The sequence below is a fragment of the Phyllostomus discolor genome, chromosome 6 (genome assembly GCF_004126475.2).
Source record: "Phyllostomus discolor isolate MPI-MPIP mPhyDis1 chromosome 6, mPhyDis1.pri.v3, whole genome shotgun sequence".
In the NCBI taxonomy this organism is placed as follows: domain Eukaryota; kingdom Metazoa; phylum Chordata; class Mammalia; order Chiroptera; family Phyllostomidae; genus Phyllostomus; species Phyllostomus discolor.
The window spans coordinates 138,126,378-138,152,101 of NC_040908.2; the positions used below are offsets into that span (position 1 = coordinate 138,126,378).

The 25,724-nt window shown below is 40.3% G+C and overlaps 1 protein-coding gene and 1 pseudogene across 2 annotated transcripts in view; both read left to right on the forward strand.

Annotated features, from left to right (window-relative positions):
- The window catches only part of NELL1 (neural EGFL like 1), a 729,686-nt gene that overhangs the window by 466,651 nt on the left and 237,311 nt on the right, over nt 1-25,724 (forward strand). The gene's annotated exons all lie outside the window — the stretch shown is intronic.
- LOC114500974 lies at nt 19,755-21,067 on the forward strand (annotated as a pseudogene).

The following is a 25,724-nucleotide window of genomic DNA, read 5'->3' on the forward strand; positions in this document are numbered from 1 at the left end:
GGGGGGATTCCAAGTGATTGCTTGCAGCTCTGGGACATCTGAGAGGCTGAGCAAGCCCTGCAACCTTGACACACTCATTGAGTTACTTTCCAGAAGCACATTCCTTCGCCTTTCTCTGACATGGAGAGGAGCAGAGGGAATGGTCACAATCTGAAATGACAGACAGGCGGCACAGGGACGCGCTAATCTGCAGAGGAAATGTTGTCTATAAGTTAAGAGCCAAGAGACTAAGAGCCTGATGGACTATTGTGAGGCCTCTAAGAAAGCGTAGTCAGAATATCCCTGGCGGTGGGCAGATGGGACTTGTAAGGTTGGTTGGCATGCCAGCGTTTCCCCCAGCGTAGTTAGCAGGGTTTTACATTTTTCTTGCCTGGCCACAGTAGCTGAACTTCTAAATCTGACACCTCAGCTTTCTTACGTTTGTTGATCATCAGTGCTCTTCAAACTTTCTGTTTCCCAGGAAAGTAATTGCCGTGCTTGTTTAGTGATTAGAAAACAGAGGAGCTGTCCTTATGAAACCCTCAGGATATATTGCAAGGCAAATAGGCTTTTCTGCTTGGATCATCTACTGCAGAGCTAACAACTGCACTTTGGTAGCAAAACAGCTTTTATGAACTAGATTTGGAGGGGGGATGAGAATACAGTCGACAAGATGGCATGCAGGCAAACATCAGAGGCAGGTTGTGCGGCGAGGAAACCACTTCAGTATCTGGGAAAGTAGAAATGAAGACATGCTATATAGCAGTTTCTTCTCATACAGTTATATAGTAATCAATCTGTATTTCCTCTCCCTTCCTGCTTTCTAAAACAATTCGATTATTGCATTTCCTGATTGCACATTATATCCTTTCTTTTTTTTATATTTGCTTGCCAAAAAAAAGCTAGCAAAATAAAGTTTGGAACATATTCAGGTTCATTTTAAAAGTCTTGCTTGCTTGTGCCTGTCTGTACAGATCCATCATTGACCCTCCCAGTGGGGATCGCCCTGTGCGCTCTGTGCTTCCATGCTTTTGTGCTTGCTGATATTTCTGCTTGCATTTTCATTAGGTTTTAACTGTTGGGGAAAATGTCTCTCCTTTTTAAAGAATCAACTCAAGCCTTACCTTCTCACCGAGGACTTTCCCAGTTTCCTCAGCATTCAAACATACTCCTTCTCTGCTCCCACTGCAAGTGATCCTTACTTCCTTGTCAACACTTAGCATGTTTATTATATCTTCTTTCTTTGTAGCACTCTCCTCTGTCAGGCCATGATTCCCTTAAAGGTAGAACTAATATCTTTCTTATCGTCATAATTTAGCATAGTGTCTGGTCCATAAAGAACACTCAATGAATGGATGTTCAGTACAACCCATTCACGTTTATGGCATTTATTTTTCCAAGGTTCCTTCACTTCATATCTATATGTTGTATAATTTTTACCTCCATGGAATAATCTCTGTATAATTATATATTATCTCTTGCTGAAAACCTAAGATAGATGTACAGATTGGTGGGACTTGAACACATAGTGCTATGTGGAATGGATTTATTTCTAAGCCCTGCAGTTAACTAACAGTCAGAGGTGAAGAACTGATGATCTGAAGCTGCGTAGAAGGGAAACCCCACTGAGTTGCCCTTAGTGGTGATGATGAATATCTAGAAGGCAGATCTGCTGTTGTATCTACTAATATTGGCATTTTTTTTTTCTTTCAAAGGCAATGTAACTCTTCACTTTGGCCTCAGAAAGGCACAACTACCTTAAAGCCATCATTAGAAATATGTAGGAAACAGGGAGAAAGTGATCGATTAAATATTTATTGAGCATCTAGTATAAACCAAATACTGCACCACTATTTATAGATTCAAGATGAATAAGATGAATAAGATGTCATGCCTGCCCGAGAGGATGTTATAATGTATGATGAGCAATTACAATTCTATTGTACTTTAAAGTGGTTATCACTATAAAGGAGAGTGGGCGGGACTTGCTGTAATCAGGGGTCAGAGAAGGCTTTACAAAAGTGGACACATTTTATCTGAATTTCCAGGGACAAGTAGGAGTTTGCTAAATGGATGGGAGGGCTAGACATTTTGGGCAGAGGAACAGCATGAGCAAAGTGATGGAGGTACCATTGCTCACGATCTTTCTGGGGAACAGAGTATAATGTGATGGTGCTGGGTCACTGGGTTAGTGAAAACCAGAAGATGAAAAGAGTTTCAGGAAGTATCCAGGGGATTGGCCAGGCCAGTATTCAGGAAGTCTTGAATGATCTATTCAGGAGTTTGGACTTCAGTCCCTATGGGACCAAAGAGTGAGATGATCACACTGGCATTTTATAGAGAAAAGAAGGTGGAAAATACTAGATGACTTTCTCTAGACCACTGTGGTTAAAAGACCATTGTTTTTCTGATTTCCAGGATTTTGCTTGCCTAGCTGTTGGTAACCCAGCCTATATCCATGAAGCCATTTACTCTGCTTAGCAGATTTGTATTTAAGCTAAATTTTAAGAGTTGTCCTTGTCATATGCTTAGAGTGGGATCATATGTGGGCAATAAATTCTGAAATGTAATTCATATACAATTAAAAGTTGCCATCACACCCTTTATTCTTCCTATAAACTACAGCTCAGCATAGTTTCTCAGTTCATTTACAGCAGATACTTATTGAGTGCCAAGATTTGTTCTAGAGACAGTGAGGATAACAGGGAACCGAACAGATGAAGTCTGTGCAGCTGGGCAATTAAATTGTACAAATAAGCAAATAAGTATATACATACATTTTCAATTAGTGATATGTACCAAGAAGAAAAATAAAGGGAGGTAAGAAACGATAGAGTGAAGGATAGAGGGAGGCTGTTCTTTGGTATAAACAGTCCTTCCGATGGGGTGATGATACCTGAGAGGGAGACTTGAATGAGGGAGGAGGGAAGCTGCATTCGAGAAGACTTTCCAGGCAGGGGGAACAGCTAATGTGAAAGCCCTGGGGCTGAAAATGCTGCAGGAGCTGCAAGTAGACCCACGTGGCTGGAGCAAGGGATCAAGAAGAATGGTGGCAGCCACCCTCAGAGGATCCAGGAACACATCACCAGGGTCTTGCAAGTCTGGGTCGGGTAGATGCTTCAGATTTTATTCTGTGTCTCAAGGGAAGTTATTAGAGGTTTTCTGAGGATAGTAACATGATTAGATTTGTCTTTTTTAAAGGATTCCCTGGCTGCTGTGGGGAGGTTAGATCAAAAGGAGGCAACAATGGAAGCAGTAATTCACATGAGAAATGATGATGACAGATGCCAGTTGTAGCACTGGAGGACTTGAACGTGGTTGGATTTGGACGGAAGTTTAAATTTAGAACCAAAGGATTTGTTGATGGATTGGGTGTGAGTGTAAGAGAGAGTAAGGTATCAAGGTTGATGATTCCAAGGCTTTTGGTGAGAGCCAAAAAAAAAAAAAAAAAAGGTTTTTATTGAGGAGGACAAGATGGAAAGAAGAGCAGCTGATGATCTCGGTGAGTCCAACACAACCAGTTTTTCCCGCAAAGTTGGAAATGTCGAGGTTCCTGTAGTCAGGCACCACATGAATGCATTGCTGTATTCTAGAGCCATGTTGAATGCAACCAAAAATAAGTACTGTGTCTTTAAACATTAAAACTACATTCAGTAAAACATCAATGCTACTAGAGGCATGAAGGAATCATGGATATTGATTTAGATAACCACAGATTCCCATCCTCCATACCATACTCTCTCATTTTATAGCAAACACATATTGCAGTGAGGTGAAATGGCAGAAAGAATCACCAACAGACTACAATGTTTTTCCAATTGTTCCTCCCTCCTGCTCTACCTCCTTCCCTCCTCTCCCCTTACCTCCCCCCACCTCGATCCTTATCCACTCCCCTTGCTACTCACAGAACATTAAATGTACAACTATTACTCCACTGCGAGCTGAACTTTTCCCCCTAACACCCTATACTAACTGCCATGGTTGAGTCAGATGTTACAAATGAGGCACTGTCATTGCTCCAGAAAAGATGAAATGAAAGTAAAATGCTGTTTTTAATTTTCAGATGTAAAAACTGACACTTCACTTACATCCATACATTTTATATGTAAATTCAGAACAGACCTACAACCTTCCAAAACAATTTTATCAAGCAATACCCAAGTAAAGTAGATCACTCATATACAGAAAAACATGAACACTATCACCTGTGACTGAATTTAATTTCAGCAAACTTGGCACCATATCTATTTATCAGAAAATTATTGTTCAGCTTTATCACATAATATTCTTTCTGACACCCAGACCTTGAGAGTGCCACACACAATGTTTTCCGGCTTTTTTCCAGTGGACTACACTACTGTCACATTCGTTTTATATTGGCTCATTGGGGATGTGTTAACAAGGTACGAGACAAGTGATAGGTTTCTGTGCTTCTGTTGGTAATTAGATTTAACAAGCACCATTGCAGGATGCCTCAGGAAACAGAAGTTACTGTGCAAGAGGCTGTGTTAGTTTCATGAGAATGTCTTCATTAGAAGTCTCTTTGTACAGCTGGAGGAACCCAGGATGATGTGGCTGGCACCATGGATATTCCAACATGGCTCATTAGTAGCTTAGTGCCTCCTGATGTATTTCATTTTGAACACTGTCCCTGGCAGTTTGGGATGAAAGACATACAGAGCATTCATTTTCAGTTGACCACTTAGGCATGCACGTTCTGATCCCTCAGCATTCCATTCCAAAGAGGAGCTCAGTGAAGAAAAGTGCTTTAAGTTGCTGTCTTCCAGCTGGTAAGTGAGCAGACTAATCATCTGTCTGTCTTCTAGCTGGTAACTGAGCAGACGAATGAATATGCATCAAATAAAGTCCTCATCTACATGAAGGAAAATGATCTTCTGTCTTGAGGATTATGAAGGAGCTTCTCTCTTTACTCAGCATATTCTAGATGGATGCATTTAAACTCATACTCATATTGTTCCTAAAATATTTAAAAAAATCAGGTGGCACATTTGAAATATGAAGATAGATTTAGAAATAATTTCTTTTTGGTAAGGAGATAATTATGAATGAAGGTTAATCCATTTTTCCCTAGAAGACACATTAATACTTTACATTAATTTCTCAAAGTGTTAAGCAGAGGAAAGTTAAAATATTAAGGACTATAAATATTCTTTAAGTGGATATGGTATTAAAGAATATTCTGCATCTTATTGAATAGACATTCAAGTGATCAGAGGAAACAACTCTATGCAGTTATCAAATGTTTGCTTAATAAATTGTTACTTTTTAGAATGTTAGTCTGTTGGTTCTTAAAAATTTTTAATTATAATTTTAGGGCAAGCTATCTTATTTGGAGTTGAGATAAAATGAAATGACATACTGTTTTAGTTTTATTTCCTTTATTATTCTTGGACTGATATAAAATACCCTCAAATATTGCATTTGCACTAATAATGATGATCATAAAAATCCATCGATCTAGCACTCTCCAAATGGCAGGTATGCATATCGCGCTCATAAAACTCTTTGAAGCAGATTATTACCCTCATGTTATTACACAAGAGGAAACTGAGATATTTGAAGCAATTTCCCCAAAGTCAAATAGTTATAAATGAGAGAGTCAGAATTAGAACACAAGCAGTCTGCTGACTGTTAACTCATATTTTGCTGCTCAAAGGAAAAATCAGTTTTGAACATTAAAAAAATTAATTTGTATTTTGATCAAATTTATATAGGCATGTGGTTTAAAGAGGTAAATAAGAAGGCTTTGTGAAGATTAATCCAGTATAGGAAACAGAGGACTCAAAAGAACTTACATGTACAACCCATGGACATGAACTAAGCTGAGGGTGGGGATGCTGGAGGGTTGTGGGGGGCAGGGAAGAGGGGAATAAAAAGGGGAAAATTGGGGAAACTGCAATAGCATAATCAATAAAATGTACTTAAAAAAAGATTAATCCCCTGGGAAAATTTTCTCATTTCCTATCCCTACAGGCCACCACTTCCATGCCTTTAACAGATTCATTTGGTATTTTTTTTGCCATATCTAAATAGCATGTTTCTTTGCGACTTCTTCATATTCCCAATTTTGGTATTTTTTATTGACTTAACCACCACAAAAGACGGGGATTTGGCCGTCTCTCACATGCTTCTCCACACATCCTTTTGTCGGGTCAGTGCTCTGTATTTGTGTTGCCATTTCTGTGTGTGTGCTCGATGAATGAATGCATTCGAGTGAGCTCGGTAGAGTGCATTTGATTTCCTTTCCTGCACAGCACTTTGTCCCCTGTCATGAGTAACCATCTGGTTCATCATCTTATTGCTCACTATGGATCTACCATCATTTATCCCCAAACATTCACCAGTTGTATAAATACCCTCAAAGACATTAACCCTTTCATGTTTTCTAATAAATTTCCCCCAAAGACCCTGGCTGGTGTAGCTCAGTGGATTGAGTGCGGGCCTGTAAACCAAAGGGTTGCCAGTTCGATACCCAGTCAGGGCACATGCCTGGGTTGTGAGCCTGGTCCAGTTGGGGGCACGTGAGAGCAGCCACACACTGATGTTTCTCTACCTCTCTTTCTGCTTCCCTTCCCCTCTCTCTAAAAATAAATAAATAAAATCTTAAAAAAATACATCTTCCCTGAAGGTTGGTTGATTTCTAGGCTCACTATAGCCCACTTCCTAGGAACCTCTCTTCAGCACGAATCTGGGGATCCCCCTTGGCCTCTCCCTGGGGTGGTAGCCACTGATCCTGTACATCATGCACACTCTCTCTTGGCTTTCTGCTCTGGATGGCTGGAGCACACTTGGCATTGGTTACATGACAAAGCATAGATAGGAGAAACAAAGTTTGGGAACTTGCTTCTCTGAAGTCTGTCTTGCTTTTATTAAAGGAGTTCTTTGAAAATTGCTTAGAAAATGATCTGGCACATAGCAAGCAAAAGATAAGTGCCTAGTAAATAATTTTACCTTCATCTTTGATAATTTAAAAAAGCATTGTATCTTATGTTATATTATAAATCATTTTTTAAAGAACATGGGAGGCATTGTTCCATTGTCTTCTAGGTTTGCAATATGGGATTTGGTTTTTCAATTTTCTTATTTTTTTCTACTGCCATGTATTTATTATGTTCACGTAATATCTGGGAATTTCTTCCACTTTAACTTCCAACCTTGTCACTGATCATTTTCATTGTTGCTATCTTCTTTTATACTTTAAGATCACTTCTTTTTTTCTGTGTTTTCTCATGGCATAGTGTTTGTATTTCATAAACATGATGTAGTTTTTCTCTTAGGATATTAATGATGGCTTATTTGAAATGCTCTTCTCTTAATGGGGTCCCTGTGTCCTCCTTATTGTTTCTGTCTGTTAATTTATTTATTTGTTTGGGCTTCTGAATTTTATATTAGAATTTTCCCTTAAATGTTTGAACCTGGCTCTTTGCTCATACGTGAGACCTGAACTATAAAGCACTCAGCAGAAGTTCTGTACAAATGGGCGTGTGATGATTGACAGTGGAATCCAGTGTAGGGTGATCTGGGTAATTCTCTGGGGAATTCTTGATCATCAATACCTGTAAATATTTTATTTTTAGTTTGTTGGTTTCCTTAGAAAATATAGTTCTGAACACCAGGGAATCTGGTCTCATTTTTCAACATTGTGTTTTCTATGGAAACTTACTTCCCCTGAATTCAATGTTGAACTTTCACTAAATCGTTCATGGTATTCCCTCGTGTACCCTGCACATGCCCCAGTTTTCCCTCGGTTGGTGGAGGGGCAGTCATATAACTGAGCAGGGGATCTGGTGTTACTTTTTGTTTTTTAATTCTCACCAGAGGATACATTTGTTGATTCTAGAGAGAGGGAGAGAAAGGGAGGGAGGGAGGAAAGGGGAAAAGAGAGACAGGCAGACAATTATCAATGTGAGAGAGACACATTGAGCAGCTGCCTTCTAAGCATCCCGACTGAGGGTCAAACTCACAACCTAGGCATGTGCCCTGACCCAGAATTGAACCTGCAAACTCTTGGTGCATAGGACAATGCTCCAACCAACTAAGCCACCTGGCTAGGGCCTTGGTGTTACTTCTTAAGAGAACTTCAATCCACCTTTACCTGCCACTCTCAGAAAGTATCTGGTTTGCTCATTCCTGAGCCTTTTTGTGCAAAACACATCGTGTCTTAACTTTTCTTCGTGGTTAACCTTTTTCAAATCCCAAAACTCAGTCATCACTCCCTCATCTGCTTCCTAGCCTCCACTTTTATTGTCTCCTGTGTCATTCTCCTTGTTCTTATAGGTTTACAATCTTTAAAAAAATCCAAAAAACTTAAGTCTAATTTAATGGGATTTCAAGAAGGAGCACATGCAAATGCATGCATTTAACCAAGCATCTTTACTTGGAAATTTGTGGATAGCTTTAATTTTGTAAAATTACAGTTTGTCTGTTCGATGCCTCATAGCCTACCATGGTTATTTGGTTTTGTGTGAGACCCTTCCTTTTGTTCCCAAGGATAGGAGTGGCAGCCGAGGTAGCACATGGAGACATATAAAAGAACAGAAGAAGAGACAGCAGGGTGTAGGAAAGAAGCGCAAGCTTAGACCCTGGTTGGTGTGGCTCAGTTGATTGAAGTTTGTCCCATAAATGGAAAGGTCACCAGTTTGATACCTGGTCAAAGCACATGCCTGGGTTATGGGTTCAGTCCCCTGTCAGGGTGCAGACAAGAGGGAATCGGTTGAGGTTTCTCTCTCACATCAATGTTTCTCTCCCTCCCCTTCTCTCTCCCTTAGAATCAATAAACATGTCCTCATCTCTAAAATCCCTTCTCTCTAAAATCAATAAGCATGTCCTCCGGTGAGGATAGAAACAGAAACAGCACAAGCTTAGGGGGAAGAGGCCAGAGTTTGAATCTTCTGCTAATTTAGCAGGAGCTATTAATCCACTATGAATATCACTTTCCTTATTTACTAATCCGTGAGAATTACCTCATGGCTGCCTTTTGGAATGGAGGCAAGGTGTTACCTAACATAGCCTTGGTGTGCTCCCAGCAGAGCCCATCTTCCATCTCGAAGGGAGGGTGAGCACTGGCAGGCGGGGCTGTGGAGGCTGCAGGGAACCCATTCCAGGACTGCTGCCAAACATAGCTGGCTTCAGAACGCTGTCTCTAATTTCCAGATTCTGTAGTTACTACAATAACCTTATTATAAAAATTGGTTCACACTGGCTTAACCAGTATGGAGTGTTCTGGGGACTATGATTTTGGGAAAATTGAAAATGGAAACATTTGGGAAAACCCACAGTGTATGGTTGCCTGAGCCCGTGTCAGCAGTTGTGGGGAGTGTGTGCGTGCGTGTGTGTGTGTGTGTGTGTATGTTTTGAGCTGAAAACTGAGATTGGCTTAGCAGAAACGACTTGACTCCTGCATCCGGTCATTATGGCAAGAAGAGATTCTCTGGCTATATCCTGGTCAGAGGAAAGCCTCTAAAGTGTAAAAAGTGAGGAAAGATATTATGATCACACTTGTGAATGAATAGTTCTTGGAAGATCACAGCCCTCCTAGACATGGAGAGAGAATCTAGGGTGGCGTAGGCAAGGCCTAGGTAGTAATAGAAATGGTGCTTAATAGAGTCATTCATGTAGCTGTAAAATATATCTGCAAGGACAGATCAAAAGTAAGCTGCCTTTAATTGACCTGTGACCTTGAGTCTTCACCTGGCTTCTTTCCAGGAAAGGCTGATGTTTCTGCTTAAGCATCGATTTGTGACTAGACCATGAACTCCACTGTTCCTGACAAAAATTAAATGAATGAATGAATGAATGAATGAATGAATAAATAAATAAGATAAATCATGAATAATGTGAAACTGCCAACCCCATCTTCACAACCTTTGAGCCGGAGTGTGTGTAGGGGAGGGGTGGTGTTCCTTTCCTAAGTGTAAACTATATCCAGAAAACTCTGCTTAGTGTAGAAATAAGTGTAACTCTTCCTCCAACATGGCCCTTTTCAGTGGATTTGGTATTGGACAATGTGTCTTGTCTTTTGGAAAGCGAGGGGCACACTCGTGGGTTACTTTAAGTCTGGCTCTCCACAGCTTCCTCGGAGAGCTGCGTGTCTCTGTCCGCGCTTCTGTGGGTAGTGCACAGTGATGGAATGATGGGGAAAGTAGTTAATTGGGCACTAGAGGAACTGCAGCACATTAAGTCTCTCTGCATCGATCGTTTTAGGAAAGCCATTGATGAAATAGTGTTCATAATCAGTTGATTCTGTAGAATGTGAAGTGAATTTCAGGAACTTTCTGAGAGGGAGAATGTTTTTAAAATTTTGCTTTTATTAAGGTAAGGCATTAGTAGAAAGTAGTCTTAGTCACTGAAAATTTATTGTTTCTCTTTTGTAGAGTGCACGTTTCCCTTTTTCAAGCAGTGCCTTTCAAAACCTTGTATTTTTCTTTCAAAACCTTAAATGTTTCCCTCCTGCCTTCAGGGCATCATAAATTTTCTTAGTTTGACATTCCAGTGTGTCTGTCCTCTGACCCCAATTTACTTTTCCCATTTATCTGCCACCGTTTTCCTGCTTAAACCCTTCCTTTCAGCTGAGCAGGAGTGCTTAGTGTCCCCTGCAGGCCTTTCAATTTTGCCTCCATCTCAGAAATCTTCTTTCCTCTGCACTGATCTGCCACTGGCCCTTCTGTAAGGTTTGGCAGAAGCCCCTTCCCAATCATCGTAGCCCAGGTGCACAGTCAGTGCATCCTCCGAACTTCTCACGTCTCGGCTAAGTCACTGGGGATCCATTTAGCAGCCACTGGCAACTCACATTCCACCTAGATATGTTTAGGTTAACTCCGCCAAGAATGTAAGCTCCTTGAAGGCTGCAGGTTTTACGTGTGTTTCATGGAATTTTCTCTTTCTGAAATTAGTAGATTCACTTATATGCTACTTGTCTGCCTATCTATCTATCATCTATCTATCTATCTATGTATCTATCTATCTATCAATCTATCTATCTTTCTATCTATCTAGTATTTTCTGCTGCCTACTCCCACTGGAATATAAGTTCCAGAAGATGTCGTGAAATTTGCCAACATCATAGAAGGCATTCATGGTAGAACGGTTGGCTGTGGCACTTGTGCTGTCAATCACTGACCTACGAAGCCCCATGGAGATGGTCAGCGACCCTGTCATTGCCCTGTCTAGTTTTATTTAACCTCTCAACAAGATATGGACACTGAGACTACTCACTGCTTGAGTGTTTCACTTCTTTTGGCTTCTGTGACATTTTGTCTCCACTCCCCACCTGCTACCCAGATTGTTTCTTTTCTAGTCATCTTCCTTTAATAATTTTAGTATTGATAATGGATGATATCCCAGTTTTATCATCATTTTTCTGTGCTTTCTCTACGACCATCTAACCAGCTTAGTACTTTGTGACCTTACAGGCACAATACCTTGCAGTGTTCCCGTCGTCATGAACATATGTCAAAACCACTCACTCACTCATAAACAGTAAGTTACAAGCACTTGTGAATGATTGACTTTTTAAAATAATTAGACTCTTCTGAAAATTACCATTATAAGGATGTCACAGTCACTCATTTGCATTTTAATAGTGTGTGCTTGCATGTGAGAAAAGGTGGAATTAGAGTGAGCTGGAAGTGAATTGCTCACAATTCATAGCCTATTATATGCTGGCTGAAAATATCCATGAACTATGGTTACTGACCTGTCGTTGATAGTTACAGCAAGTCTGAAGTATTGTAATTTGTAAACTGTGGATTTAAGTTGAGTTTGCTTCTTTGATGGGATACATTTTGGATACAATTGGATACATTGCTTCATGGATACATTTTCACTGAGGAAGAGAGATGAAGAAAATATGCGTATGCATCTACATGTGCGTGGCCTAGAAATGAGAATGAGGCTGTAGTTACAGTTTCCAAATCAAGGGCAATGTGGTCGTCCAAATGACACGTGCAATGAAATTATTTCTATTGACATCATGACTACATGGAACTATGACGTGCTATGCTTTTTAACCATAAAATATGAGTTTTTTACCTGTATTAGCACATGCTTACTTTGTTTATATTACCTATATAGGCCTGAATTTGATCTTTAAAATATTGATTTACACCATTTTTATATTACATTAATCATATCTGTTTATCCTCAAAAAATGACATTTTACAATTATTATATAAATGATTTTACTCATCATTTGTCAGTAAAATACTTTCATAAATATGACCTATAAAAGCAGCGTGGGAACTCTGCTTCATTTGACCAACAACTTTTGTTCATGTGTGCATGTGTGTGTTTGGTTTTCATTACAATCTGAGTATACTCCAGGGAGTGTGTCTCATATGAAAGCTATTCATCATCTGTCACAGCAGAAGAAAAGTTGAAAACCTCGGCTTGAGGCTATTTTATATACTCCTGTGTGGTTAACTCTCTCCCATATGTGGATGGCTTCTGACTCTATATCATCACCCACAATTCTTTCTCTGGACCTGCAGACATATATTAAGTCATCCGCTACCCACTGGGCATTTTTATGTGGATCTTCAAACAGGCTCCCAAAACATATCGTAGCCAAAACTGAACTCACTTCTAACCTATTCCCCCAGCCAAACTGTTCTTTCAGTGTTGTACGTTTTTATTGATTGCATCATCATTCACCCAGTCTGTTCACAAAAATCAGAATAATGTTCAATGTCTCCCAGGTGAGCAGCCAAGTTTATTTGCCTCTTAAATGTTGTCTCTGAAAGTACTTCCCTTCATTCTCACTGCCTTCACCTTAGCACAACTGTTTGTCATTTTCTGTCGGACCCATTTCATGGTTCTCAAATACCAGCATGCATCCGAGTCATTAAAACGCAGATGGTTAGGTCCCAACCCCAGACTCAACTCCAGACTCTCTGATTCAGTAAGTCTAAGAGAGGTCCAAGAAATGGCATTTTTAACCAGTTCCCAGGGATCTTGCTGCTGCTCTGGGGATCCCTTTCAGAGAACCATAGTGACAGCCTCTTAAATGGCCCACCTACCCCCAGGCAAGCCACCTTACTGTTTTTCCTCCAGATTGTCCTCTCAAAGGATCATTTTGAAAATACAAGTTGGATTATATGTCTCTCTTGCTTAAACTTTTTTACTATTTCAACATCACACAGGTGATAGGCGTGGTTGAACTTTTCTGCTCACATATGTAAAGCCGTGGCACTTTCGTCATTCCAGACCTGCGTAACATGTATCTTATTTTTGTCCCATTGAGGTTAAGGGCTTTTTCTATGACTCAGGGATGTTTGTAGGTCATTCTGTCTATTAAAATCTCTACCGTCGTCCTGACAGAAAGGGCTTTCTTTCTTCTTTATTCAAAGAAGTCTTCTCTTCTCGTTAAAAGATGTCTTCTCTTTTCCAGTGCTAGGAAGAGGACTGGAGTGTGTGCTTATGTAAGGGTGGCCCATAGGCAGAAACAAAACTGTGTAGCTGAGACTGGGTCATTTTTCTGCCAGCACGCTCTCCTGGGATTACGATTTCCTCTAGCCTCTGGCACTGATGGTGGGCAGCTGTTATCTATCTTATTTGACATATTAAGTGACCAACGGGTACCCAGCTGGCTCCTACTCAACAGCCATTTTATATCAATTTTTAGGAAGACAAAGAGTACTGCTTCCTTGTTGGCTCCCAGCAGGCTGTCTGCAAGCACATCCGATGCTGGGTCTGACCTCTCTGGACCTCATGAGGGGGTAAAGACAGGCCCTTGATATTCCAAGTATGGTAAGGGAACCAGTAGAATCTGTAACACTAGGCAGCTCCTCCTCTGCACCCCTTCCTTAAGAGAACGTCTGAATGAGAATGTGCATGTCAGTGGGTACCCAGGTTGATCAGGTTTCAGAAGCACTGGACTAGGCCTCTGGCAACCCTGAGAATTACTCTCCTTATCTATTCCATTCTCTGTTCATTCACAATAATATAAGTTTGTACGTTCTGTGATAAGCCAGTTGCTTCATCTGTAAAGTGGGGACTGTCATGCCTGCCTTGGTGGATTATGACGATGTGTGTAAAATACCCAGCATAGCACCTTAGACAGGGGGAGTGGTGCATCGCTGTAGACCTTACTAAGCCTGTGTGTTCATCATTTGGATTTTAACAGCCCTTTGGAAGTCTTCATAAATAAATCACCTACCTCCTCCAACAGCCATTGACCTGCATCAGGGCATTGGAGATAGAAAATTAAGTGGGAGTGGGACTGTGGCAGGTTTGTTATTAAAGATATGCTTCATTTTCAATAAAATGGCATAGCTAGGATGGTTTTGTGAAGCATAGAATTTGCCTTCTTTCCATGGTTGATGAGTTGATTTCTAGAAATATCAGACATTAATGCTTGTGGCATTATTTTAAAAGACACTCTACCTCATAGTGAAAAAAATGCAAATCAAAAACACAGTAAAATATGAACACAATCCATTCAAGTAGCTAAATATAAAAATACAACAATATCAAGTGTTGGTGAGATCGTGAAAAGCTTTAATTCTCTTACATTGTTGATGGGATAAAAAATGGCACAGCCATCTTGAAATAGCGTTTTTTAAAAAAGTTAACAATAATCAAAAGGTAAAAACTCCAGCAGGTAGAAACTCTCTAAGGACATAGGAACTCAACACCATCAATCAGCTGAATATATTCGACATCTATAGATTACTTCATCCATCAACAGCAGAATATACATTCTTCTCCAGCTCACAGAGAACATTTACCAAGGTAGACCACCTTCTGGGCCATAAAATGCACCTTACTGTATTCAAAAGACTTGAAATCATACAATGTCTGTTCTCAGGCCACAGTAGAATTAAACTAGGAATAAATAATAGAAACATAGCTGAAAAGCCCCAAAATAAATGTGGAGATTAAACAACATGCTTCTACATAGCATATGAGTCAAGAGATCTCATGAGAAATTTAAAAATTTTTGAACAAAATGAAAATACAACTTCACATAGTTTGTGGGAAGCAGTGCTCAGAGGGAAATATATAGTGATGAATGAATATAGTGGAAGGGAGGAAAGATCTCAAATCAATAATCTAAGCTTCCACCTCAGGAAACTAGAAGAAGGAGAGTAAGTTAAATCCAAAATTAGCCAAAGAAAAGGGATATGAAGGATTCAAGAAGAAGTTAATGAAAAGAGAAAATCATTAGAGAAAATCAAAACCAAACACTGTCTTTGATAAGGCTCTAGTTAGGCTAACTAAGAAAAATAGAAAAAGGACACGAATTACTCATATCAGAAATGAAAGAGGGGACCTCACTATAGATCCTATGGATGTTAAAAGGACAATAAAGGAAGACCGTGAACAATTTTATGCACACAAATTTGATCACATAGACAAAATGGACCAATTCCTTAAAAGACACAATTTGCCAAAACTCACATAAGAAGAAACAGGCCATCTGAATAGGCAATACAAGCTTACCTTGTTTCCTTGTGCTTTGCTTTATTGCATTTCATAGATGTTGTGAGTTTTACAAATTGAAGGCAGGACCCTCAACCAAGGTCCTGGTGGTGACTCACCTCATTGTGACACATGCTTCACTGTGGTGGCCTGGAATCAAACCCACAATATCCACCCTGCACATATAGGGTGGAGAAAGTAGGGGTACAGTTGTTCGTATGGAAAATGATACAATAATTAGTAAATAAGAATAAGCCCTGTGTTTTGATTAATTGCAACTGTAAAACTACTTTTGCCCCACTCCATATTTTAAAACTTGGATCAGTACTTAATAGCCTTTCAAAACAAATTACCAGGCCCAGGTAGGTTCACTGGTGAATTCTACCAAACATATAAGGAAAACATTACACCATGCCCCGGCCAGGTAGCTCAGCTAGAGTGTCCTATATGCCAACGTTGGGGTTTAGATCTCTGGTCAGGGCACATGTAAGAAGCAACCGACGAATGCATGAATACGTAGAACAACAAATTGATATTTCTCTCTCTCTCTAAAATTAATAAATAAAATTAAAAACTATATGAGTTCTCTATGACATATTTCAGATGATAGAAGCAGAGGGAATACTTTGTAACTCATGCTATGAGACCAGCATTACCCTGGTAGCAAAAGCAGATGAAGATATTATAAGAAATGGAAAGTATAGGCCAATATTTCTCATGAGCACAGATGTGAAAATCCCTAACAAAACATTAGCAAATTGAATCCAACAATGTATAAAAATAATTGTACATCATAGTCAAGTGAGATTTATCCCAGATATGCAAGGCTGGTTCAACATTTGAAAATAAATTTATACAAAATAATATTGAATGTAAACTATAATTGAAAAGTAAAAAAATCAAGTCATGTAATTCATCACTTCAACAGGCTGAAAAAGAAAGATTGCCTGATTGTATAAATAAATGCAGGAAAGCATCTGACAGAACCCAACACCCCTTCATGACAAAAGCTGTCCGAAATAGATGGTAACTTGCACCGTCTCCTACCCGGCACCATGGCTGCCCTCAGACCCCTCGTGAAAGCCACGATTGCCAGAAAGAGGACCAAGCCAGGTGGTCACATATCTAATTGTTTCTAAAAAGAAATATCCAGGATCTTAGGCTGAAGCCTGGAGACTGAAAACAAGCAAACAAACAAAAACTAACAAAAATTTATATAATGACTTTTTAAGGATGGCTGAGGATACTTCATGCTAATCCAGCTTTCTACTTCTCTACCTGTCATAATGTCATCTGGTATCACATCACATGAGGCAAAAATGTGGGGTAATTAAAAATACTTATAATTAAAAAAAGAATAAAAGAAGACCAAGAAGCTCATCTGGCACCAGTCAGACTGATGTGTCAAGATTAAGCGGAACTGGCAGAAACCCAGAGGCACTGACAACAGGGTGCACAGAGATTCAAGGGCCAGACCTTGATGCCCACATTGGTTATGGGAGCAACAAGGAAACAAAGCACATGCTGCCCGGTGGCTTTCGGAAGTTCCTGGTCCACAAAGTCAAGGGGTTTGATGTGCTGCTGATGTGCAACAAACCTTGCTGTGCTGAGATTGCTCACAATGTCTCCTTAAAGAACCAAAAAGCCATGGTGGACAGAGCAGCCCAGCTGGCCACCAATCCCGATGCCAGGCTGCACAGTGAAGACAATGAATAGACAGCTTGTGCACACATCGTATTTGTGTTAATAGAACCATACAATTCTGCCAAAAAATAAAGGGTAACTTCATCGAATTGATTAAAAAATACCCTCATGACCTACAGCTAACATCGTAATTCATAATGAGAAACACAGAGCTTTCCTGCTAAAATCAGGTGCAGGTTAAGGATGCCCCCTCTTACCACTTTCTTTCATTATTATACTGGAATTTCAAACTCATACAATAAGACAAGAGAAGGAAATAAAAGGTATACAGGTTGAGGAGAAAGATATAAAATGTCTTTGCAGATGATAAGATGGTCTATGTAGAAAATCTGAAAGAATTGATTAAAAAAAAAGCTCCTGGAACTAATAAGTGATTATAGTAAAATTTCAGGGTACAAGGTTAATATATAGAAGTCAATGACTTTCCTGTATATCAGCAATGAACAAATGGAATTTGAAATGAAAGGCACACTATCAGTTACATTAGCATCCCCCAAAGCGAAATACTGAGGTATAAATCAAACAATATGTATGAGATCTACATAAGGAAAAGTACAAAACTCTGATGAACTAATTCAAGGAAGAACTGAATAAGTTGAGAGATCTTCCATCTTTATGGATAGGAAGACTTCATATAGTCAAGCTAGCAATTCTTCCTAATTTGATCTATAGGTTCAATGTAAACTTATCAAAATCCCAGCAAAGTTACCTTGTGGATATTGACAAACTGATTCCAGAGTTCATATGGAAAGGCAAAAGATTTAGAATAGCCAAAACAATATTGAAGAAGAACAAAGCTGAGGGACTGACATGCTTGATCTCAAGACTCACTATACAGCTATAGTAACCAGGACAGTGGTATGGGCAGAAAAACAGATGACTAAAGCAATGTAAGAAAGAGAGCCCAGAGACAGACCCACATAAATAGTCACATTGTGGCAAAGGTACCACAATGGAGCAGAGACAGACTTTTCAACAAATGGAGCTGGAACAACTGGACATCCACATGTAAAAAAAAATTGCAGACTTTAAATCTTCCACAAAAATTAACTCAAAATGGATTATAGACTTAGCATGTAAGATGCAGAACCATCGAACTTCTAGAAGAAAACATAGAAGAAAATCTAGAAGACTCTGGGTATGGCAATGACTTTTTAGGTACAACCGTAAAGGCAGGATCCATGAAAGAAATAATTAAGAGGCTAGACTGCATTACAATGAAAAACAACTTTGCAAGAATACAGTAGCGTGACAATGAGAAGGCAAGCCAGAGCTGAGAGACACTATTTGTAAAAGACACATCTGATTAAGGACTGTTATCCAAAATGTACAAAGACTCTTAACACTCAACCAGAAGAAAGCATTCTGATTAAAAAGAGGCCAAAAACCTTAACAGATACCTCATCAAAGAATATACAGATGACAAGTACATGCAAAGACGCTTCACATCATTTGTCATCAGGGAAATGTCAATTAAAACAACAGCTAGATACCACTACATGCCTAGTAAATGACCCAACTCTGGAACACTGACAACACCAAAGCTAGAGGGGATGTGCAACAACAGGAACTGTCATTCATTTCTGGTGGGAATGCAAAATGGCACAGCCACTTGGGAAGACATTGTAGCAATTTCGATAAAACTCAGTCATTACTTTGCCATAGGACCCAGCAGTTGATCTGTCATTTACCCAGAGGAGTTGAAAACGTGTGTCCATGCAAAACCTGCGCATGGGCGTTGATAGCAGCTTTATTCATAATTGTAAAAGTTGGGAACAAGCAAGATGTCCTTTATTGGGTGAGTGGAGAAACAGCGGTATATCCAGACATTCAATGCTAAAAAGAAATGAGCTATCAAACCCTGAAAAGACATGGAAGAAACCAAACTGCCTGTTACCAAATCAAAGAAGCCAATCTGAAAAGGCTACAATAGTATATGATTCCAATTATATGAAATTCTGGGAAATGCAAAACTATGGGGACACTAAAATGATCAGTAGTTACCAGGAGTTATGGGAGAGAGAGGGGGGGTGAATAGGTAAAGCTAAGAGGATTTTTAGTCTGTTAAACTATGCTGTACGATACTATAATGACAGATACATGTCATTAGAATTTGTCCAAATTCAACGTTCAATGCCAAGAATGAACCCCAATGTAAACTATGGACTTTCAGTGGTAATGATATGTCCATATAGGCTCTTCAGTTGGAACAACTGTGCCACTCTGGTGGGGAATTTTGACAATGAAGGAGGCTGTGCCTTTGTCAGGACAGGGGCTGTATAGGAACTCCCTGTACCCGCCATTCAATTTTGGTGTGGACCTAAAACTGCTCTAAAATATGAGCATAAAGTCACTTTTTAAAAGTGTATCATACAGAGCTTAGCACATTGAATGTACCTAATGAATTATTTTTCAATTCCAAAATATATCTTCTACTGTGTAACACATCACATCTCTTAACTAGCTCTCTGTCTCTCTCACCGCAATAGAATGTCTTTCCAAAACAGAACACAAGGAAAGAGACACAATTGTGACCTAAGCAAGAATTAATGGATTTAGGATTTCACCAAAAGAAGCCAATTCAAAACAAGAGCAAGAGCACAAATTAAATTAATCTCTGGTTAATGATCATGGCAGTGAAGATGCTGCCAGCTGCCAGGTGCTTTATGCAGGCCATGTTCCAACATCCAGCTCTGGGCCATTCTTGGGAGATTTTACTTGGCCATGAGACCTCACAGAAGAGCTTCTCATTTCAGTATAATATTCCTCCATCAGGCAAGTATGGTGGGCACCATACTGTGACCATGACCCCTGGGGATGGCATTGGGCCTGAACTTATGCTGCATGTCAACTGTGTTCAGGTATGTGTGCCTGTGGACTTGGAGGAGGTGGCCATTCATTCCACTTCCTGTGAAGAGGATGTTCACAATGCTGTCTTGGCAGCCCATCAAAACTGTGTGGCCTTGAAGGGCAACATTGAAACTGACCGCAGCCTCCACCATGTCACAAGTCCCGCAACAACATGTTTCACACCACCCTCAGTCTCTATGCTAATGTCACCCATTTTAAGAGTCTGCCAGGCGTGGAGACCCGGTACAAGTACGTAGACATCTTCGTTGTCTGGGAAAACATGGAGGGCAAATATAGTGACCTGAAGTAGAAGAGTGTGAAGGAAGTGATAGAGGGCCTAAAGATTGTTACAGAGGCCAAGTCTTCGCTCATTGCCAAATATGCCTTCCATCTGGCCTAGGAGAAGGGGCACAAGAAAGTGACTACTGTGCACAAGGCCAGCATCATGAAACTGGGAGATGGTCTCTACTTCCAGTCTGTGGGGACTTGGCATCCCACTATCCTCAGATCACCTCCAAAGCCATGCTTGTGGATAACACCACCATGCAGCTGGCATCCCAGCCCTAGCTGGGTCATGACCCTAGCTGGGTCATGGTGATGCCCAATCTTTATGGCAACATTGTCAACAATATCTGCACAGGGTTGGTTGGGGGGTGCAGGCCTTGTGCCTGGTGCCAACTATGGCACCATACATGCAGTGTTTGAAAGAGCTGTGTCACAGTCAGGCAAGAGCATAGCCAGTGAGAATGTGTCCAGCCCTATTGCCGTGCTGCTGGTGGGCTGTATCATGCTGGATTACCTCCAGCTCCTCTCCTGTGCCACCCCCATTTGCTCTGCAATCCTGACGCCTATGGAGAACAAAGGTGTCTGTACTTCAGACATTGGAGGCCAGGGTACCACACTGTATGTCATTAATCATATCATCAACCACATCAGGGAGGTCACTTAAAGGGACAGCGTCTTGGAGGCTGAGCTATCCAAGACTTTTCTGATCCACTTTTACCTCACTCTACCCAATCAGAAACCCCCGCCAGCTTGGCAAGTATGGGCTCTGGAACAAACGAGCTTCTGCTTCATCTCAGTGAATAAGTCTGATTTTTTCTATTAAATTAAAATGCCATAAATGCCATTGCTTGTTTAAATTTTCCAACCTATTGCATTGCATATTTATTGAGAAATTCTTCTCTATTTTAATCCACCATTCATACTTTTCTATGATTTGATACCTTAAATAAATCAGAGATGTTTGGAGAATCTTGGGGCTTTCCCAAAACTCAGCATATATATTTTCTCTTTATTTGTGTTATTAAAATTCAGGAAACCAGCCTACAGTGAAGTCTGGCTTCTCTCTAGAGGCTGTTAATGAGCTAATTAGCGCAATAAAATTTGCCTACAAAATATACATGGTAACTTCAATAATAAATAAGGTATTACAGAGCTGAACTAGTGCAGAGTGATTCCACTACCCCCTAGAGATCCCATTTTGTGTCCCATGGTCTGGTTTATGTTAGGAAAGTATTTTTGCTTGTGTAATTTCTCACGAATGGAATCCCTGGGTAGGGCAGCTGTCCCGGAAGTGGATTCTTAATTTTTTTCCAGGTGGGCTTGAGAGTCTACAGGTCAAATCCCTTGTTAGCAGCTACTGAGCCCATGATTTTTTGATGTGCAAATAGAATCATGGACTGTAAACTCCCTGCTTAATGCTTCACAGTATTTTATGGTTTATTCTTTTTTAAATCTGTGTTCTAACCTCTGTCTTTCAGAGGAAGACTGTACATAAGAAAAATGAAACACACTGAGCTAATTTACATGTTTACTGTCATCTTACTATATTTTATTTACTGTATTTTTAAGGTCATAGTTGAGAAACACAAAAATGATATATTATTAGCACTTGGAAATTGTTATTACTCAAGTAGGAAGTAAAAACAAGGATTATAAAAACTTACCGGAGTTTTATCAGCAGGAAATGACCTGCAGACAAAAGTGAGGTTGAGAAAAACTGAATCCTTAATATTTTGGAAACCTCTGTATCTCAGCTATGGTCTTTGGACGCTGCCATGGTGCATGGCCCACAAGTTAGACATTGAACTTAGACCACAGTTCCTCATGGTTTCCAAAAGACTCTGGCTTATCCTATTACCTTGATCTCACCTGTCCTCATTATGTATCCTCAGGGCCAAGGTTTATAAAACTGAAAGCTAATACTTGAGGATTTACTTTGAGGAGGAAACGACTACTTCAAACCTATCTAGAGTCTTTCTTGTAGAAAATGGCAAGCAGGGATTAGTCCATTATAAACTAATCACTGTGTTCTCTTTATTGGACACTACACATGGCGTCCTTTGCCAGAGCTGCTACTGGCCCCTGTAGAGCCTTCTTCTGGGTAGACCTAGACCTGCACCAGAGCCTTGGTTTGATTAAGGGAGCAAGGGGTGCGGTTTGGCTTCAAGTCCCCCCACTCCAATGCTGCATGAACCCATGCTACCTTAATCTACAGCACCTACTCTGTACCCTTTGTTTTTTTATGTATGGCTAGCAGAATTTATTCATGGCACAGCCAGCCCAACTGCAAACAGAGCCCAGCTCCTGGCTTCTGCCTGACAATGGGAGCTATGCAGGTAGGTGCATTTGAGCTGAAGTTCCCCTCTCCGTTAAAGATGGCTGTCTCCAGAATCTCCCCACAGTGCTTGGACCAGACAGCTGTGATGAAACCTATTATACCATAGTGGAATTTTCTACATATCAGTGTTAAATTTTTCTCACTTAACTATGAGCATCTCTAAGGCCAATACCACATATTCTTTTTCTAGTCCACTATAGCCCCTAAGATAATGACTGGTATATGTAAAGTGAGATAATAAGTTTACCTACCTCATAAGGCCCTTGGGACGACTGAGTGAAAAAATGTACCTGAAGCTGATAGCACCATGCCTGTCACGTAGTTAAGTGCATGGTGCATTTTAGAAATTATTATGTTAATTATTATCCATTGTATGTCATTCTAAAATCAAATTCTGAATTATATTAAATTCACTACTGTCTTTGGAAGTTAGTGGATAAGTTAGTTGCTTCCTTTCCTATTATATCATGGGTTTGTAACTGACTTAACTAGGGGGGCGCGAATCGTATTTGCTGATTCATCAAGTCCCTTTATCTCCTTTTGGTTCCTTGAATCCAGCCACCTCTCTCCTTCCTCACAGACAACTCCTTTCTCATTTGCCTTTCTCATCACGGGTCACTTCCAAAATTCTGTTATTCTAACTTGTGTTCTGCCTATAATTTAGTCTCCTTAAGTCTATTTTTCTACAATGCATTCAGTGTGAACTTTCTGAAAGGAAAAATAGGGTCATGTAGCTTCCTCACTTAAAGCCTCTTATTCAGTGGCATTCCTTTGGCTGTGAGAGAAAGCCAGCTGAGCACAGCATGAAAGGCATCCTGTGTTCTAACCTCTGCTTCCTTCTCCAGGTTCACCATTTCTATCCCTTCTCCCCACCCCAATACCAGCCCAGTGGGGTGCTCCAGAGAGGGCTGAGTTCATTGGTAAGAGTTCTCTACTCTTTGTAGTTCAGGCCTTTGCACACAGCCTTAGTTTCTCTCCCCTTCAGAAGAGGGTCTCATCCTAGAGGGCTAAACTTAATCATCCCCAGCTTTGGGAAGCCTTCCTTGTCCAGCTCTCTTCCCGTTCCCTGCTGGGATTAAGGGGAGTCACTCTCCCAGTTTTCCCAGAGACCTCTGTATATCCTGCCTAGGGTTTATCTCGCTGGCTGTCACAAGCTTTCCTTCTTAACCTCACAGCATAGGGCATTCCTGGGCCATAGGAGTGACTGAGTCAGCCCTAAAGCGTCAGCACCTAGGACAGGGACGAGCTCTGAGTTCAAGCTCACTCTGAATATGTATGGAAGGGAGATAGGGAGGAAGGTGACAAGGGAGGAAGAATGGCCTGTGTTCACAGCTAGGAGTGGGGAACTGGAAGAACTAATCTACTGCAACACACTCCTGTCAGGCTTCAGGCAGTGAACCTTTCCTTACAAGCTCGCTCCTCTTAAACAACTCTAAAGCCCTCAAGGCGGCAAAACAGGTAGTTGGCAGGCTGCCTTTGTTTCCTGAGATTTTTTCTTTTTTTTCCTTTTTATTGAATTTATTGGGATGACACTGGTTAATGAAATTATATAGGTTTCAAGTGTACACATACACAACATATCATCTGTACACTGTATTGTGTACTCACCACCCCAAGTCACATCTCCTTCCATCACCACTTGTCCCCCTATACCCTCCTCCGCATCCCCCCACCCTCTCCTGAGAAGATTTCTGTACTACCTTTATTAGACAATTCTATTTTGGGCATTATCAGTTTACTCTGCTTTGGTTAAAGTCCTGATGTTATAAACCACCTAATTTTTCTCTGAATTACCTCCTCATTGTGGCTCTGTCTTATTTCACAGCCTCACCATCACACACTCACTTAGGTTGCATGGCTGAAATTTGTCCCAGCTCTTCTATGTAGGAACTCTGTGACATGGATAAATTGTTAACCTCTCTTTATACCATTTTATAAATGGCATAAAGTGTGTTCATCTGTAAAATAAAGGTAAGCACTTACCTTCAATTTAATTGTGAAAATTAAATAAGGTTGCTTTAGTAGTCTGTGGCTGCATAAGAAACCACTTCAAAGCTTAGTGGCTTAAAATAAGCAATTGTTGTCAAGGCCAGATGGCACACGTTGGAGCAGTGTACTTTCTCAAGGACTGTTAAAGGGGGTATCTAACTGACCTCAAGTGCTGACGTCAGTAAAGACCAATACAAAGTTGGACAGCTAGACAGTATCAGTTTTTGAATATCTCTACTCACCACCATCTTCAGCTTTCCTCCAGGGCTGGGATGCAAACTCCTGTTGGGGGCAGCTCTCAGTTTTGGGGAGAACATGCATCTGTTTCAAAGGCCAGTGGGGATGACCCCTGCCAGAACTGAGGACCTGGAAACCTGTTTTCCACCATGAATTTATGCCCTACTCCTACTAGATAACGGGAGGGCTATAATCCATCGATCATGTCCCACATTGTCTTGGCTACTAGGAAATGCAGATAAAAGCCTGGAACATTTTTTCCTCTATGAAATTGTCTCCTTTTTTTCTATATTATTACTCAATTTTAATTTATTTTGGTTTATTCCATTTTCTTTTTTTAATTTTTTAATTTTAATTGTTGTTTAAGTAATTCCATTTTCTTATATTCTGTTTTACTATGAGCCACTTAAGTTAAACACAAAAGGAAAAACTGGGTTCTTCACATTCACATTCTTTTTCTTCATTCCAGCCCACTTTCAACATAGCTGCTTCTCAGAATTTTAGGCGACTTCTATAGTCCAGGATGAGAAAAGCAGAATATGCAGATAAATGTGACTATATGGTGCCTCAACCAAGCATCAGAGATTAGAGAGGGATGACATTTCAAAAAATGGAAAATCAAATAGTCAAATTTTTTTTGTAGTAATGGCAGACAAAAAGAGACAAGACTTAGAAGAGAAACGATGTATTATTGAAGCAAGAGAATAACTAAAATGATGGTATGAAGTGGAAAGAAAGCCATGCTGGCTTTTGAAAGTAGAAGGAGACTTCTGAAGAAATTGATCCGGTTCTGGGTCATTACAGAGATCACTGAACACCGATAGTATGAATAAAGGCTCTGCTGGGAATATGCAAAATGCCTGCTGGAAGCTGATAAGAGAGCTAGACAGTTTTTGAAGGG